Source organism: Myotis myotis, unplaced genomic scaffold (genome assembly GCF_014108235.1).
Source record: "Myotis myotis isolate mMyoMyo1 unplaced genomic scaffold, mMyoMyo1.p scaffold_m19_p_7, whole genome shotgun sequence".
Lineage (NCBI taxonomy): Eukaryota > Metazoa > Chordata > Mammalia > Chiroptera > Vespertilionidae > Myotis > Myotis myotis.
In genome coordinates, this window is record NW_023416379.1 from 2,499,570 (window position 1) to 2,516,353 (window position 16,784).

At 52.4% G+C, this 16,784-nt stretch overlaps 1 protein-coding gene and 1 non-coding gene across 2 annotated transcripts in view; both read right to left on the reverse strand.

The window, feature by feature from the left end:
- The window catches only part of PACRG (parkin coregulated), a 303,333-nt gene that overhangs the window by 87,006 nt on the left and 199,543 nt on the right, over window positions 1–16,784 (reverse strand). The gene's annotated exons all lie outside the window — the stretch shown is intronic.
- Window positions 324–431, reverse strand: LOC118660828. The gene has a single exon (XR_004969036.1). It is a non-coding gene; the product is annotated as a U6 spliceosomal RNA (small nuclear RNA).

Here is a 16,784-nt window from a genome sequence, read left to right on the forward strand (position 1 = left end):
GACTTAATAAAATGCCATGGGAATCCCTTTGGAAAGATAAAGCCACTGTAATCGATGTCTGCAATTCTGTTCCCTTTCTCACCCTTCAACACGCTGCCCCTGTGTGTCGAGAGGCCCCCGCAGCTCAGTCCTGGCCTTAGGGGGCTGTGCAGTCCATGCTGCTAGTCCAGGAGCCTCAGGGCAGACTCCCGCCCAGCCTGGGCGTTAGAGGGCGCCCAGGGCAGGATTCCAAAGGAAGAAGGTTTGACTCTTGGACTCCCGGGGGGCGGGAGGGAAGGTCCATAGCTGTTAAAATGAAACATGTGCGTCCTACTTTTTTTTTTTTTAATATGGAACGCTTCACTGGACTTGCGTGTCAGCCTTGCGCAGGGGCCACGCCCATCTTCTCTGTATCGTTCCAATCTTGGTGTGTGTGCTGCTGAAGCGAGCACATGTGCGTCCTGTTCTTACTACTAAGAGTGTATTTTTCTGATGTTTCCACGCAAATGCACAAAAGATGTGCACCCTCACAAAATACAAGTCCTGATGTTGTTCTTCATGGCGAGATGCTCAACGTAACCTCCACGCCCACCCGAAAGGAGGAGGTGTGCACGGGTGGAGAGCCACGCACAGGAGCCCACGCTGCCTTTGAGTGAGCGAGTCGATCTAAGTGTCCTGGCACGGAATGCTCTCCAAGGCACTGCGTTAAGTGGGGTAAAGAAAAACCAAAATAAGGAACGCAAGAGACAGCACCCCGCTTCCTTGTGAAAACCAACGCTCTCAGCAAGGCTTCTCTCAGGAAGAAGGCTGCGCGGCACCCCTTGGGGAACGTCAAGATCCGCCTCACGGAGGAAGACTCAGACACAAGGGTATTGGCAGGGTAGAGTCGGTCAAGCAGGAACCAAATTCTGGAGGCACTTCAACTCCAGGCTGTGAGCTTGAACAAGACAGAAAAGGCATCAGGGGCCAGGAGTCCTGGTGTTGGAGACCTGGAGGGGCAGGCTGGAGGGGGCTTCCGTAGACGAGAATCCTGGGCCTGCCCCTCCCCGTTGAGCCCGGGCAGGTCAGACGTTCGGGCTGGAGCCGCCTCATCTCGACAGAGGATGCTGAGGCGTAAAGGCAACCCAGCAGAATCCCCAAGATGCAGCCTGCTGAGCACGATGGCTGCGGAGGGAAGAAGTAGGGATGTCCTGGGAATTCCTCCAAGAAGAGAGGGCTTTGTTCCCTGGAGCACATGCAGGGGGAACTGAGCTGAGCACTTATCTCCTTCTCAGCAAGTTTCAAGTTCAGTAACTCTGAATTGGGGCTGGGAGACTGGAAGGAAAATTGAGTTGCGGGGGCAAAATAATAACGGCTTGACTTAATTATAAAAACGCCTCGCTGCCCTGTCGTGATGTCAACACTACGCCCGCTGCAATTCGGGCTCTTGTAAAGGGGCTATTTTGTTAAAATTCAGGACAAAAGCCGTGCCATTTATGAACGCATCCGTATATTTTAGTGAGTGCAATGGATTAAAAGGGGAAAAAGTAATTATTCACCAACAGGCCGGCCCTCCATTATCTCAGTCTTGGTGACTGCGTGGGAAGCAATACGCATATATTCGAGTTAACTCTGTGGGAAATTGAATGTCCTGGACATTAAACACACTTGACAAGACACCTTGAGGTGCAGAGAGGATGCTGAGTCAGGAGCAGAGAGCTCAGCCTGGTGACAGCTTTGAGGTGGGTGGATTTTTGCTTTTTATGGGCATACCTTCACTGTCGTTTCCTGGTTATTAAAGTGGCTGGAGAATCTTTATTATGTTTCCTGGTACAGGAACTCTGTCGAAATTAAGAAATCTCATCAGACTAGAGCGTCCACAAAACACAGCGATGACAATGAATCACGCCTTGGGCTTGATGGAGGACAGATCAGAGAGTCATTTCTTTGGTCTGCGCCTCATACCTAATCATGGCTCTCAGACATGGAGCACTGCTAATCAATGTATATATAAAAGCCTAAGCAACCGTTACTACCAGTTGACCGAACAACTGGTCAACTGGTCACTATGACATGCACTGACCACCAGAGGGCAGACACTCATCATAGGAGCTGATCCCTGGTGGTCAGTGCGCTCCCACAGCCAACCTCCCGCGGCCCCTCCCTCCGGCCAGCCGGCCCCAATCAGGACTTGGCAAGAGGGCCCCGATCGGCCCTGATTGCCAGCCAGGCCGAGGAACCCCACCTCTGCACGAATTTGTGCACCGGTCCTCCAGTTGAAATATAATCTAAGGAAGCATGGCCGTGGTTAGGCCACGCCCGACAGGAGAGAGCGGGCCTCTGGGAAGAGGGCGGCAGGGAAAGCGCAGGGCTGGGGGCGGGGGTGGTGGGTCTTTGGGGAAGACGGTGGAGGAAGTGAGGGGCATGGGCCCCCACAGCCAGGGGGGAAGTGGCTAAGAGCGTCCTGAAGACTCTGGGATTGTGGGCTCTGGAATTCCATGAACGAGAAAGTCATTTGTTGGAGGAGTTCTGTAGCAAATTATTGCTGCAGTGGCCTGCAAGAGTGTTCAACACTCTTATGTTGCAGAAGAAGAATCTAGAAAATCTAAGTAATTGGATCAAGGTTACGCATGGCCTTGTATGAGTCCGTGAGAGAATATATAAAATAACTCAGCAGAAGGCCTGTGAGAGTAAACGCTTCCTAAGCAGCTGAGGAAGAAAGAAAGAACCAGGGGGTGTCGATCCAAGACGAAAAGCCAAAACTTGGGGCTCGGTCCAGTGCTCTTTCCACTGGACGCCCAGCTCTGGGCTGTTCTCTTCTGTTTACATATTGTGTGAACGCGATTCTAATGAGAGTAGGATAACCTTTCCTTTACGGGGTGTCCATGTCCTTTATTTCAGGTAAAAATAATAATGACATTTTAAGCCCTCACCACGTCCGACAGATGCAACATTTAAATCCTTTAAAAATGCTTTACCACGTGACCCTCCCAACAGCCAGAGGCAATGACTAGGTGCAATGACTGACCGAGCCCAGAGACGTCAGCTAAGCTGCCCGAGGTCACACAGCCTGTGAGCAGGTCGTCTGCGTGGCCCAGCTCTCTCTTAGCTCAAGGTCCACGCTCTGGCCACCGAAGCAGCTTATTCTCAAGGGAGCGGCCTGCCTCTGAGCACCCGTGGACAGTCGAGTCAGGAAGGATGTGGCGTGATTTCTGAGGGAGACCCACAGTCTCACAGGGCAGCGTGAAGCATCTGCTGCGACCACAGAGTGGGTTTCTAACACTAAAGAAGGCGTGCTGGGCCTGGCCAGCGTGGTTCAGCGGTTGAGCGTCAAACTGTGAATCAGGAGGTCACAGTTCAATTCTCAGTCAGGGCACATGCCTGGGTTGCAGGCTCCATCCCCATTGTGGGGTTTGCGGGAGGCGGCCGATCAATGATTCTCTCTCATCATTGATGTTTCTCTCTCTCTCTCCCTCTCCCTTCCTCCCTGAAATCAATAAAAATATATTTCAAAGAAGAAGAAGGCCTGATGGTTAGTGTGGGAGTGGTCTTACGGGGAATTCCAACAGCTTCCACACCACAACCAGTGCCTGCTGCCGGGTGACGAGGTCCCTGGTACACTGGCATTTGCAATGGGGCTTCCTAATAAAACCTAATTTAAAATTGCATATTCAAATAAGTCATCTGAAGACTGTGATGTATTAGAGAAGCAATGAAATTCAGGGTTCTATCTTATCATTATTCTTCTCACTTAAAAAATAACTTAAAAAACTTAAAAGACACATTTTCAAAGTCGCCACTCATTGCCATGAGTTTAATTCTGAATAACAACCTGGCTTACTGTACTTTTCAACGATACACGTCCAGCTGTAATTTACATTCCCAGGTTGATTGCTCTCGACTATTTGCCTGAAAATGGAACCTCGATCTTTAAGGGGCCACAGCTCAGGGGGCTCATTCTGCATCCTCAGAGAGGGGCGATGACAGCGAGGGAGGCTAGTTCCGCTCAGCCAGGCCGCTAACCGGCTGCTCCCCGCCTCTCCTCCACCCGCCCGGCCTTCTCACTGGCATTCTCCATCCAGCCACACCCGCACCTCCCGCTCGAAGGCGGGTGAAGGTGGCTGTTCCCGGAGGCCGGGCTTAACCAGGTGGCAGCCTCGCTTTAGCACAGGCAGAAGCTGGGAGAACGTCTCGTCTCGGAGCTTCTCCCCAGTGAAACGCGGGTATTGACACCACTGCCTCCCGTGGTCACGGGGGTGGAACAGAGATGTGCCCCACCCAGGGCCTGTCGGGGAACCCACCCACGTGTTCTCCATCCTAGACCTGAAGGTCTTGTCTCTGGACTCCTGGTCCTGATACGAATGTCGAACCTAGGCCCGCCGTGCCCTTCATCCCCATCGTCCCACACCCACTTGTACTCCTTCCGTGCATTCAAACGCGCCCCCGCCCCCCAGAGTGCGTTTCCTGAGCCCGCAGACTGGGGCTGGCCCCCTCCCCATCCCTCCCCTGTCCCCACCAATGCCACGGCTAGTTCACAGAAGCCAGGCCTGCGGTCCCTGGCCGGTACAGTCACCTTCCGGCACAGGCGCGATGCCGGGAGAGGAGGCAGGCACTGGGGAAGGGGCCAGGGAGGGTCTGGGCACCGGGTGGGCATCCCTGGACGTTTCTAAGCAGAGGAGGCACAGGGGAGGCAGGGCCCCCCTCTGGCTGGGGGTTTCCTCCAGGACAGAGGTGAGCAGCCAAGCAGCCAAGCAGTGGGCGGAAGGTGAGTTTAAAGACCTCGCGTGCGGGCCGTGAGGCCCAGGATGCCTCATTCTGCGAGATCCGTCATGACCTATAACTACGTGATGTAACATAGAATGCCTTACATATGCAACGCATAGCATGCTTTCCACACTCCATTCTCAAACGCTGATTTCCTCGAGGGTGGTAATTGCCTCCAGTAACTTAACTGGCAGGGTCCCCCGGGTAGGGACCTAGGGCTTGTTCACTGATGTGGTGGCTTGGCACCAGTCACGTAGGCGACCACGGGACATAGATCGTGCACGTGTGAGACGTGTGGTTAGAGATGTGGCTGCCAGACAAGCCACAGGATGCCTACTGACTTTAAATTTCAGATAAATAGCACACATGTCTCAGTATGTCTTAAATATGACATGACATACACTCATACTTGCAAAGAAGTATTTGTTGTTCATCTGGAATCCAGATTGACTGGACATCACGTGGTTTTCTGTTTGTTTATTTGTTTTAAAAATATCTATTGATTTCAGAGAGGAAAGAAGAAGGAGAGAGAGAGAGATAGACACATCAATGATGAGAGAGAATCATGCATTGGCTGCCTCCTGCACGTCCCCCACTGGGGATCCAGTCCACAACCCGGCACATGCCCTGACCAGGAATTGAACTGTGACCTCCTGGTTCAGAGCTAGCAGGGTTACACTGCACGTGAGCAGGCAGTAATGCCCACACACAATGATTTCTGGTAAATCCTGTGGCCTATTTAATTCCTTTCATTCTTCACAGCTTTCAGATGCTTCTGTCTGCCCGGTAGTGAGGAGGTGAGGGTTTTCCCCAGGAGCCCCCTCTGCAGTACAAGCTACGAATGAGGAAGGGTCCACGCCACTTAGGACGCCTGAGTACTCCCTGAGCCAGTGATGGCGAACCTATGACACGCGTGTCAGAGGTGACAGGCAAACTCATTTTTTTGGTTGATTTTTCTTTGTTAAATGGCATTTAAATATATAAAATAAATATAAAAAATATAAGTCTTTGTTTTACTATGGTTGCAAATATCAAAAATTTTCTATATGTGACACGGCACCAGAGTTAAGTTAGGGTTTTTCAAAACGCTGACACGCCGAGCTCAAAAGGTTCGCCATCACTGCCCTGAGCTGTCACAGGCCTTTCTCATCCTTCTCCTGAATATCGAGAATGCTGCCCATCTCCTCATCACCCCTGCGGCGGCGCTGGAGGACACATGGCCGCAGTGCACCCACGAGAGCCATCCATCCTGCCTGACCTTTCCGGCTGGCCGGGCGACCGTGAGCTTATGCAGCTGCAGCACGTCTGAGCTCGGGTCTCCTCTGCGTGAGGCGCTTCTCCAGGCACCACCACTGGCCCAGGCGTCCCAGAGCCGAGGCCGAAGAATGGGCTCTTCCCACTCTCCCTGAGCCCCGGGATGTCCCAACAGGGGACTGGGATGGGGGGCGGGGGAGGGGGGGGGCGGGGGGGGGGCGGAGATGTTGAAATGCTCTTCCCCAGGCCACTGTAAGTGCCCGCCTTCACAGTCGTGCCACCACTGGCTCCTGAGGTTTCTGGCTGTGGTTGGGAATCTTTCCTTTCTTCTTTCTAGCTGTGCTCATGGCGGGGAGCTGCTGCTGCCGCTGACGGCTCCGTCTGAGGAAGAAGGACTCCAGGCAGCTCCCGCTCCAGGGCAGGCGTGTTGATAGGGCAGGAAATACCTGCTCTTTTCCCGATTGTACTCAGTCTTCACTGACCAAACCTCTTCCTCCTCCCCCAAATCCAACTGATTTCCTTTACTATTTTGCATTGATAGGGTTATTACTGCTCAAGAGTGGCTTGCGTTGTCTTTATTGCGTTGTCTTTATTGCGTTGTCTTCATTGACGTCCATTGCATTTAACTGAGCCGTCCATCCGGTTTGTCCAAATCATGTTGGATTCTTCCAATTATCCAGTGCCATGGGCTCTAAACTGATGTAGAAAATTTTCCCTTTTAGAAATTCTAAGAATTCACATGATTACACTGGAAACAATGACAAGATGAATAATTTGGTATTTTAAAATATATCACCTAAAACTGCACGCCGAATGCCTTGGAAAGCAATTCTGGACGTGCTGGCACAGGCAGGTAGGTGGCTATTGATAAAGGCAGGGAGCAAAGGGAGTCAGCCATCATGGAGGTACTCAGGAGGGTGCATGGGCCGGCTTGCTCCACCAGGAAGTGACCGCCTCACACGCCCCCCGGAACCACCCCTCACTCCCACAGTCACTGGGAAGGGGAGGACAGTAAAGGGGGAGGGGAGCACTTGTGCAGGAGCTAAGTTGGCGGCCATACAGACCTGTCAGTCTAGCCTGGGAAAGGATCAGATTGGATAAGAGACACAACCCTGGAAGACCTAGGAGATGGATTGGTAAGAAGGCGGGCCCAGCGTAAACCCACGAAAGCTTAGGAACTTGATTGCTTATGTTGAAAAAGCGCCTGGTCCCTCTCAAGCCCAAGGTGATATAATCCCAGCCACACAAGCCTCTCTCCCTCGGGTATGAAGAAACAAGACTCAGAAAGCACCTTTGCCCTCCCTTCTTTCCTGCCCAAGAGATTCAGGTATAAGAACCTGCTCCAGGGAGGGAATTTCAGGATGCAGCCTGAGCCTCATTTAAATTAAGGGCGGTGGACAGAGGGGCTTCAGACAGGGCCCGGTTAGCTGGACGGGTCCTGTGCGCCCCGAACCCACGCGGGGGGCCCCTCCCTGAACCCACGCGGCGGGCGCCTCCCCGAACCCACGCGGCGGGCGTGTGCTGACCGGCAGGGACACAGGGAAAACGCCCCCCCCCCCTCCCTGGACGCTCGCTGGCTCGTGGGGGGCTGCCTTTCAGGCTGGGACAGCACCCCGTGGGGAGGACGGGGACACACGCAGACAGCTGTGTGCGCGGAGGGAGGAGGCCGCGGCGGAGATGTGGAATTTGCTGCCCCGTTTTCTCCTTGGCAGCGCGATAAAAAACATACATTTTAAACAACCGTCTAAGGAGCAGGGAATTAAACAACCGCCACAGGACGCCCAGGCCCAGAGTGTTTCCTCCCGGCGGAGCACAATGTGAGGTCAGCTCCGCCACGCAGGTCTTCAGACGAAGAGTCTCTCCATTTCTTTGCACATAAACATCCGAAATATTTATCGAATTGCAGTTATGTCAAAACAATCGAGCATTTTTCAGGGGTCACGCCTTTTAGGGGTGTGGAACCTTAAAATACCCACATGTAATTTACTTACGGTTTCTCATAGAAAGGAAAGCAATTTGATATAGTCAAATAGCCAATAAGAGATTTTTTTTTTTTTAAATCTTTAAGAGATCTGAAATTGGTTTTTGAAGTTTCAGGGTAGAATAAATACCCTAAACCGATAATGATAGGATCAAAACCCAGCACAAAACAATGATCCTTCGCCATGATTTCTATTAAATTTATAATGAAAATTTTTCATCCCACCCGTATTGATTTACCCCACTGCAGGCCCTGCGCTGGGCTCAGGAATTTAAGGCCCCGGAACATTTTAAGATGGATCGGCCCAGATCCCGGCAGCCAGGGAGGGGCCGCCAGGCAGGAGGGATGGGTGGCCTGCACTGTTCCACGTGCTGGGGTAGGTCATGGCCCCGGTGCCGGTGGGAACACAGGGGGCGCAAACAATGCCGCCGGTGTCCCCCGTGTGGGGGTGGGGGGAGAGTGACCTGTGCCTGGGATGGTCCCTGAGGAAGGAGACAGGAGGTGACCGTGGAGTAGAACTGGTGGGGACAAGAGGGAGGACTCTCCTGCAGAGAAGACGAGGACACGGAGGCCAGAGGGTGAGAGGAGGGGCAGGCGTGCGCGGCCAGCAAGAGCAGTCAGGGAAGAAGTGACCTGATGTCCCGCCGAGGACTGGCCACAACCACCACAGGGACGCTCACCTGGTTCCCACCCAGCGCCTGGCCCTCCGGGCGCGGCCGGGGTTCACTCTTTGCTCCCCCCCGCCTCCCCATCGCCCTGTGTGGTAGTTACGATTACTGCCCCATTGCAGAGGTGGTAACACTGAGGCACAGAGAGACCCGAGGAGCACGTCCAACGTCACAAAGGTGTGGAGGGCCGCCAGTGCCCGCAGGCAGTGGGCTAGCCCGGCACCCTGATGGCTTGAAGGACACTGTCAGTTTGTGGGTCAAGGGCCGGGGTGGGGGCAGGGACGTAAAAACCCCCGTTAGGAAGCGACTGTAATGGGTGGGCACCTAGGAGGGGCTGAATGAAGGCAGGCCTAGGGAGAGGCTCGGGGGAAAGGGAACATTTTATAACTTAAGAGTGGCAGTCCCAGGGACACAGGCGTCCTGGGTGGCCCCGTGTCTCCCGGAGGAACGCGAGTGGGACGGGGGCTCCCTGCCAAGGATCCTCAGGAGATCACCACCCGCGCTCCGTGGCTGACGGGGCAGGAGCGGGGTGAAGGGTTCCGAGGTGTGGCCAGAGTCCGTCCACGCCCACCTGCCGGGGTAGGACCATGTGCCAGGTGGCGTGACGCGGGCTCCTCTGCCGAGGAATGTTGTGAGGACGAATGGGACAGTCTCCGCAAAGCAACTGGAGGTGCCTGGACAGAAGCCACTGTGAGAAGAACCCGTGTGTGTCCTCCCTGAAGCGGCATTTTAAAAACAGGTTAGTTTGTGAGGCAAAACAGAAGAACAGATTGGCCTGGAAGATGTGCTCGGCCCCGTGAGGCGTGACGCGGCTCTCCGCGTATAAGGAGGCCACCCCCACCCCGTCAGGAACAGCGGCCGACGGGGACGAGCGAGGTCCGGCCGCTGGAGTCACCTCTGACGGGGAGAGGAGACCCGACAGGAGGGCACGTGACAGGCAATGATCAGGATTTTCTGGGAAAAATGCAGAGATTTGCCTTTCTGGTGACAATATGTCACACATATGGCAAGGGGCCTCGCTGGATACAACATCTAGCAGCGGAGAAGGAGACAGATGGCAGCTTCATGGCTTCGCCTTATGAATTCCCGTGCCGTGAGACAGGAGCTCTCAGTTCAGGGGATGGGCTCCGTGTCTGTTTTGGGGAGTCGGCAGAACGCATCGGCGGGGCAAGGACCCAGGGCGGGAGGAGGACCCCCATCGCCTTTGGTGGCTGATGCTCCTGCGGTGACCAGGCCGTGGCGGCAGAGGCCATGTCCTGGGTTCCCGGTAGGGGACAAGCCTGCAGAGGGCACCACCTGGTCACCCGTGGGTGCTGTGCCCAGGCCCCTGGAAGGAAGCCGAGGGGGAAGAGACGGGGATGAGGGCCAGGAACAGAGGGCTCTTGGACTTCCCAGAAATGTCAGAGCATAAGCACGTGTGCGGAGTCCGAGAATGAACGGAAGGAAGAAGAAAACAGTGGCGGAAACCGCAAGATGCCAGTCATTTCGGTGGCTTTTGCTCCTCACGAGGCCCCTTCTTTCTCCGTCGATCCATTTGTGGTCTGATATCACTGTTGCTACAGACACTCTCTAGCTCTGTGTTTGCCTAGAGCCCAACTCCCCGCCCCCCAAGCCTTTCACTGCTTTATGTACGGAAAGTCCAGATTCAGCACTTTCGTCCTCTCCCAAAAACGACACGGAAAGTTCTGCATACAGAAACAGAACAAATGGCTATTATTGGCTGAAATCTTTTTTCCCCACAAGCACCGGGCAAATGCTTTACATACATTATCTCATGTGCGCCTCAAGCACCCCTATGAAATCGATAGCACCGCTACACACATTTGATAAGAAAGTGGAATTTAGAGAGGTTAAGTAATTTGCCTGAAATCACGCCGACAGTATAACAAGCGGAAGAGAGGCTTGCAACCGCTCAGATCCCAATTCCTGGAAAAGGGCGATGTAGCCGGAGAAGGAAAAGGTTTTCTCTGCAGACGTGATGAAGCTAAGGACTGTGACGCCGGCTGCTTCTCCTGGGTATTCGAGTGGGACGCACATCCAGCCACAGGTGTGCTCCTTGGAGGAGCGGAGGGAGACCTGAGGCACACTGAAGAGGAGGAGGAGGTGTGAAGTCAGAGGCAGAAACCAGAGTGATGCTGCCACCAGCAGAGGAATGCTGGCAGCTGCCAGAGGCTGGACGAGACAGGGCGCTTCCCCGGGGCCCTGCTGACAACTCGATTTCTGCCCCATGAAACCGATGTCGAACTTCTGTCCTCCAGAGCAGTGAGAGAAAGCCTTCTGAGTCTGAAGCTACCAAGTTTGTGGCCACTTGTGATGGCCACCACTGGACAGTAACACGGGCAGTGTGAGGTAGGACATGGCCAGTCACTGTGACCAGGGGTGGGGAACCTTTTTTCTGCCAAGGGCCACTTGGATCTTAAATATATTTTATTGATTTTTTACAGAGAGGAAGGGAGAGGGATAGAGAGTTAGAAACATCAATGAGAGAGAAACATCGATCAGCTGCTTCCTGCACACCCCAAACTGGAGATGTGCCCGCAACCAAGGTACATGCCCTTGGCCAGAATCGAATCTGGGGCCTTTCAGTCCACAGGCCGATGCTCTATCCACTGAGCCAAACCGGTTAGGGCCCACTTGGATCTTTATAACATCATTCAAGGGCCACACACAATTATCCGCTTAAGAACGAGCCTGCCATTTCTGGTCAAACATTTAATTAACTCACCCTAATGCCTTGGCAGGGCCAGACCAATGATTTCTCAGGCCGGACGTTCCCCACCCCTGTTCTAGAATCATGTTTTCACCATACTCTGGGGATAAAACAGTGATTTTGGATGATTATTCTAGAAATGGCTCATGGAACTGAGCAGCACAATACAAAACTAGAGCGGGGAGACTATGCCAGTCACTCAAGTAGGACCAAATATTTGAATGATAATGAACGTTTCAGCTAAATTTTTATTCAGTGGCACAGTTAACAGGTGGGGATTAGAAAAAATGCGCTAGTGCTAATTACATTCCTAGATCGCTGGCCACCTGATTCATTGTTTCATTCCGGGGTAGAACTGTCAGAATTCATCCCTGGCTGTAAACAGACCGTTTTCAGTTATTGTTCAGACGCCCACGCGTGACCTTTCAAATCCGAGCGGAGGTGTTAAACAGGATGCTCTGAAATTGCTTGATAATTCAGGTCAGTACCACGGACAGTGCATGACGTGTAGGTAAGACATTTCCCTCGGCGCGATGGCTGCGTGCGCCTGCAATAAGTTTGCAGCGTGTGGCACGCGGACGTGCTCCCCCCCGGCTCCCCCAGGGGCTTTCTCTCCCCCATCTGAGCAGGTGTCCTGGCTCCGGCCCCCGCCTCTGGCCTGGATGCAGGGAGGGCTGGGCTCCCAGGCGGGAAAGTCATGTATCTGAGCCAGGGTTCCCTCTCCCATCACATATCTGAGCCAGGGTTCCCTCACCCATCACATGGCCAACTGTCACGCCCCTTCAGGTCGCGGCGAGAAGCGTGAGATCATCCGCAAAGAACCTGCTCAGGGCCTGGGCCATGCACCGGGGCCGTGTGGATCCCGACTCTCATTCGCTAGCAGCTGCTCCAGCGGGTGTGACGACAGCGTGGCTGGGCGGAGACCACCCCGATCCTGCCGTCTAGCTCCCGGCTCCAAGGAGGCCGCGGCTTTCCTGGCGTGAGCAGGATGGGCCCCGGGGTCTGCGCGCTCTTTCTGGTGCAGCGCGGTCCCTTCTGTCTGTCCCGTGTGGGGTCTTGAATCGATGGAACTTTCCCGAGGATCTCCCTGGGTTAATTCAACACCGCCTGGGAATAAGGCGGCATTGCTCTTGTGTTTATTTATTTATTTTTATTTTTCAAAAATATTTTTTTAATTGCTTTCAGAGAGGAAGGGAGAGGGAGAGAGATTCAGAAACATCATCAATGATGAGAATCATTGATCGGCTGCCTCCTGCACGCCCTCCCTCTCCCCACCGGGGATCCAACCCACAACCCAGGCATGTGGCCTGACCAGGGATCAAACCGTGACCTCCTGGTTCATAGGTCGACGGTCAGCCACTGAGCCTCGTGGGCGGGGCCTCTGGTGTGTTTAGCGGCCTGGGGAATAAGATGACAGTGAGGCCGGGCAAGCAAGCAACAAAGCCAAGCGGGGAGGCGCGATTTGGGGAATGTATTCAAAAAGGGGAAATGTGTTTGGTCAATGCACGTGTTCTGGGTCATGGACAGTGACGCAGTTTAAATTCGTCTCCAAAACGCCGGAGGCACTGAGAGGGCAGGAGACACGTAGGAGGCCTAAGCAGACACCGTGCAGTGGCGCTCCCTCAACGACGGATTTCCGTGGGGACCACAGACAACAGCCTTATTTCCGTTTCAAGACTACTGCAGCTCCAGGGCCGTCGCAAAAGCTCTTGGCTTGTTTTTTTTTCACGTTAAAACACTTCAAGTAGAACGAGCCCTCCCCCCCCACCCCTCCCCCACCTTCCGCCCCGGTTTGGAAACAGGCCACAAACAGGAGCGCGCTCCAAACACTCGTCTTTTGAAACCGCGAGGCCTCGGAGCCCTTGGATTTGGGGAATCTGCCAGTGACGACGCAGATCCTTTCTACGCTGTTCACTCATTTAGAATGCATTTTAAATTAAAACAAAACGGAAACGTTTCCAAGCTATTCCAGATAGTTTAATTCATCGCATCTGATTTTCTTTAAAAGTATTCCACTGCATAAATTATTCAAAATCATGTGCATTGATTGGCATAAAATGGATTTTTCACTAGTTCACTCAGTAATCCCCGAATTGGCGAAAAATCAAGGTGTGGTACGACAGTTTCAGTTATAATCAAATACATTTAAGAGATTATGTTATAAAAAAAATCTAAGAACTATAGTAAACAGCAAAGTATTTTTAAAAAATGAATTTTAACTAAAGCTATGCAAAACCTTTATGGGAAAAAATATTTAACCATGAATGAAGTACAAAGAAAATGAAATGAATAGAGATGTGATGTTTTTATGAATGGAAATATTCAGTCTCTTAAACATGTCAATTTCCCACACATTCTAATAGGCAGAGCGATTCTAAAGGATAAATCCCAGCGAGGCCTGTCACGGGTCCCGACAAGCTGATCCTCACGTCCAAGGGGAAAGGCCAGAAGAGGCCGGGTAATGGGGGAGAAGGAGGTGAGGGGAGGGGACAGATAGTGATGGAAACACAAGAGGCAGGCGCTTGCTGTTAGAGGGAACTCAGGGGCGACAGGCCAGGGAGCAAATCAGCGGGTAGGGATGGCGCCGCCAAGCAGCGACATCGCACAATCGCATGCCCGCCGCACCGTTCAGAAAAGTGCGACGTGGATAGAGATCAAGGGGTGAGACCCAGAGCCTCACATTGCAAAACTGCTGCTGCTTCAAAGCCATCGTAAAATCCAGTGCCACGTATCACTGCCAGATCAGGCCCGTCAGAGGCGCTGTCCACCCTCCTCCAGCCCCTGCCGCCTTCAGTGACCGGACTCTGGGGCCGCGTGGAGCCTGTCCCTGTCACTGCGGACCAGAGTCCCCCTTCTCCCGTTTTATCGGGACCTGCCCAGCGGTAGCCCGATAACCGGGAGAATAAGTAAATCTACTGTTTCTTAAGCCACTGAATTTGGGGGTGGGAGGGTCTCGATTTGGTTACCTTGTCACAGCCGAGCTTAACCCAACTCGCTGCTCACCAACTGGGCACCTGGGCAAAGGCAGCCATGGAAACTTACCCGGACACGACCTTCCCTCATCCCCACTCCCTTCCCTCTCCACCAAGCCTAGGGAGCAGCTTCTAAAATGACACGTGCTAGTGCACACCCAAGGGCTGTAGCACCCGCTGTGGGGTGAAATAAAGCTGGCGCCCCCGCCCCCAGCAACTGAAGCGGATACCGAACACAAGGAAGAGGGACGCAGGTGCGCTTCCCCGGACTTCACACATGCCAGTCAGAGCTCAGGAGTAATTGGCCAGCGGATACAGGGGTGGGCAAAAGTAGGTTTACATAATACAAGTAAATAATACGCTAATCAACCCATCCATGTGAACACAAACATAACTGTGTTTCGTGGACTCACCCCTGTAGACCTACCCTTGCCCACCGCTGTCCAGTTCCTGCCAAGGGGACGCGGGGGTGGGTGGTGTCAGAAATGAGGGTTCTCTCCTGTCTGCTCCCGCGGGCTCGTCACCCGCAATGCCTAGTTTCTGTCCCTAGGGGGCGCTGCCATCGGCCTCGCTGGACTATTGCAGGGCTGTGAGCAACCACTTAGAGAGCCCCAAGCAACATGCGATCGAAGAATAACCTGCTGGGTGTGTCACTTGAAGTAGAAGTTGGGCATCAAAAGGGAAATTTGCTCTCATCCACTCTATAAATATGGATTCTTGGCATTCAAATTCTTCTCTCGTTTTCTTTGCAAGAGATCCTTTTATTGTGCGAGGACTAGAAGGTCTGTCCTACTGTTTGAATAGGTGATTGATTACATTTATTGATGAGCACACTCAAAGGAATGCTACTAACACAGCTACTTTTAAGTGAGATATACATTTACTAACTAGATTTCTACCAACTGACATAAATGAAACCAGCCATACTCGTGAAAATAAATTAAACATTTTTTCCCTATGAAATAAAATAAATCTTATTTTTGAGTCCACAGGGATTTAACTTCATTAGTATATTAAAAATTAATATGCATTAGAATAGTATTACCGTGTAATGCATTACTTACTTAAACTAGACAAACCAACCGGCGTCTTTCTGAAATCTTATTGTGGCAGTAGCTGCGTGTGGCTGGCGAGACAGCGATCTGAATGTGAGCTTTGCTCTCTCTGTCCATGTTCTGGATCTTCTAAGATACAACCGACTCAGCGTATTTAAAGACTAAATTTTAAAAAAATTGAACAAGCTTACTGAGCACACACCATGGCAGGGGTGATGCCGGGGATGAAAGGCTTTTCAAAATGTAAGTGAGAAGTTTACATTACTCTGCGCGCTCTCAGCACATCTAATACCACGCATTTCTTCTCTCTCTGATCCCACACTCGCTGCTGAGGGAGGAGAGAAGCCGGTCGGCTCCATCCACAGCGAGGGCACTGCCCACCCACACCCACCCTCCTCGGGCTTCTGCGAGACAGCACCCACGGGGGCTGGACAAGAAGTTTATTGTCTCGGGGTCCAGGGACACACTTTAGGAAACACTGTTAGAGCCCGAGCTACCAGAACCATCTATAGATTTTAGGTGTTTTCCTCAATATTTTGAATTATCTTTATTTAGAATGCTCTTATATTTAACCTTTAAATACACACCATCTAGGTTTCTACTAAAAGAACAGATGATATGAAATATCTATTAAATTTTATCATTAGGACTTTTATTTTTATATATTCGTTAATATATTTTTATTGATTTCGGATAGGAAGGGAGAAGGAGAGAGAGATAGAAATATCGATGATGAGAGAGACTCATTGATGGGCTGCCTTCTACATGCCCCTGACTGGAGATTGAGCCCGCAATCCAGGCATGTGCCCTGACCGGGAATCGAACTGTAGCCTCCTGGTTTCTAGGTCGATGTTCAACCACTGAGCTATGCTGGCCGAGAGGGACTTTTAAATTATAGATTCTTTAGAAATATATTTAAAGAGTTATTGCCTGTGGAAACTTGATGATAAGGACAAAAATAGCTTTCCATGAGGGAAATGTATCCAAAATCCATAATGAGTTGGGAATTTTCCCATTTGTTACCATTTGGGTAAGTTGCTCAGCATGACTGCACAGTGTGGGCTGACTGGCGGCCTGCGGCCCTGGCGGCCATCGTTCTAGTGGCGAGTGTGACGCGACTCTTCCACAACTGGCACACCTCACGTACTCGCCCTGCCAGGGGCTCAGCCTCAGAGCCTGAGGGCCACGGCACTGACCACTCGGCGCAGTAAATTAGGTTCTAGAACTCGCGTGCTGATCGCTCGGATTTTTAAGCACCTCAGTCTGCAGACGAGATAAATGACCAATGCATTTGCTCCGTGATGGACATCGTGATAGGGGCAACATGATAGGGACATCCTGATAGGGCCATCGTGATAGGGCCATCGTGATAGGGTCATCGTGATAGGGACATCGTGATAGGGACATCGTGATAGGGACATC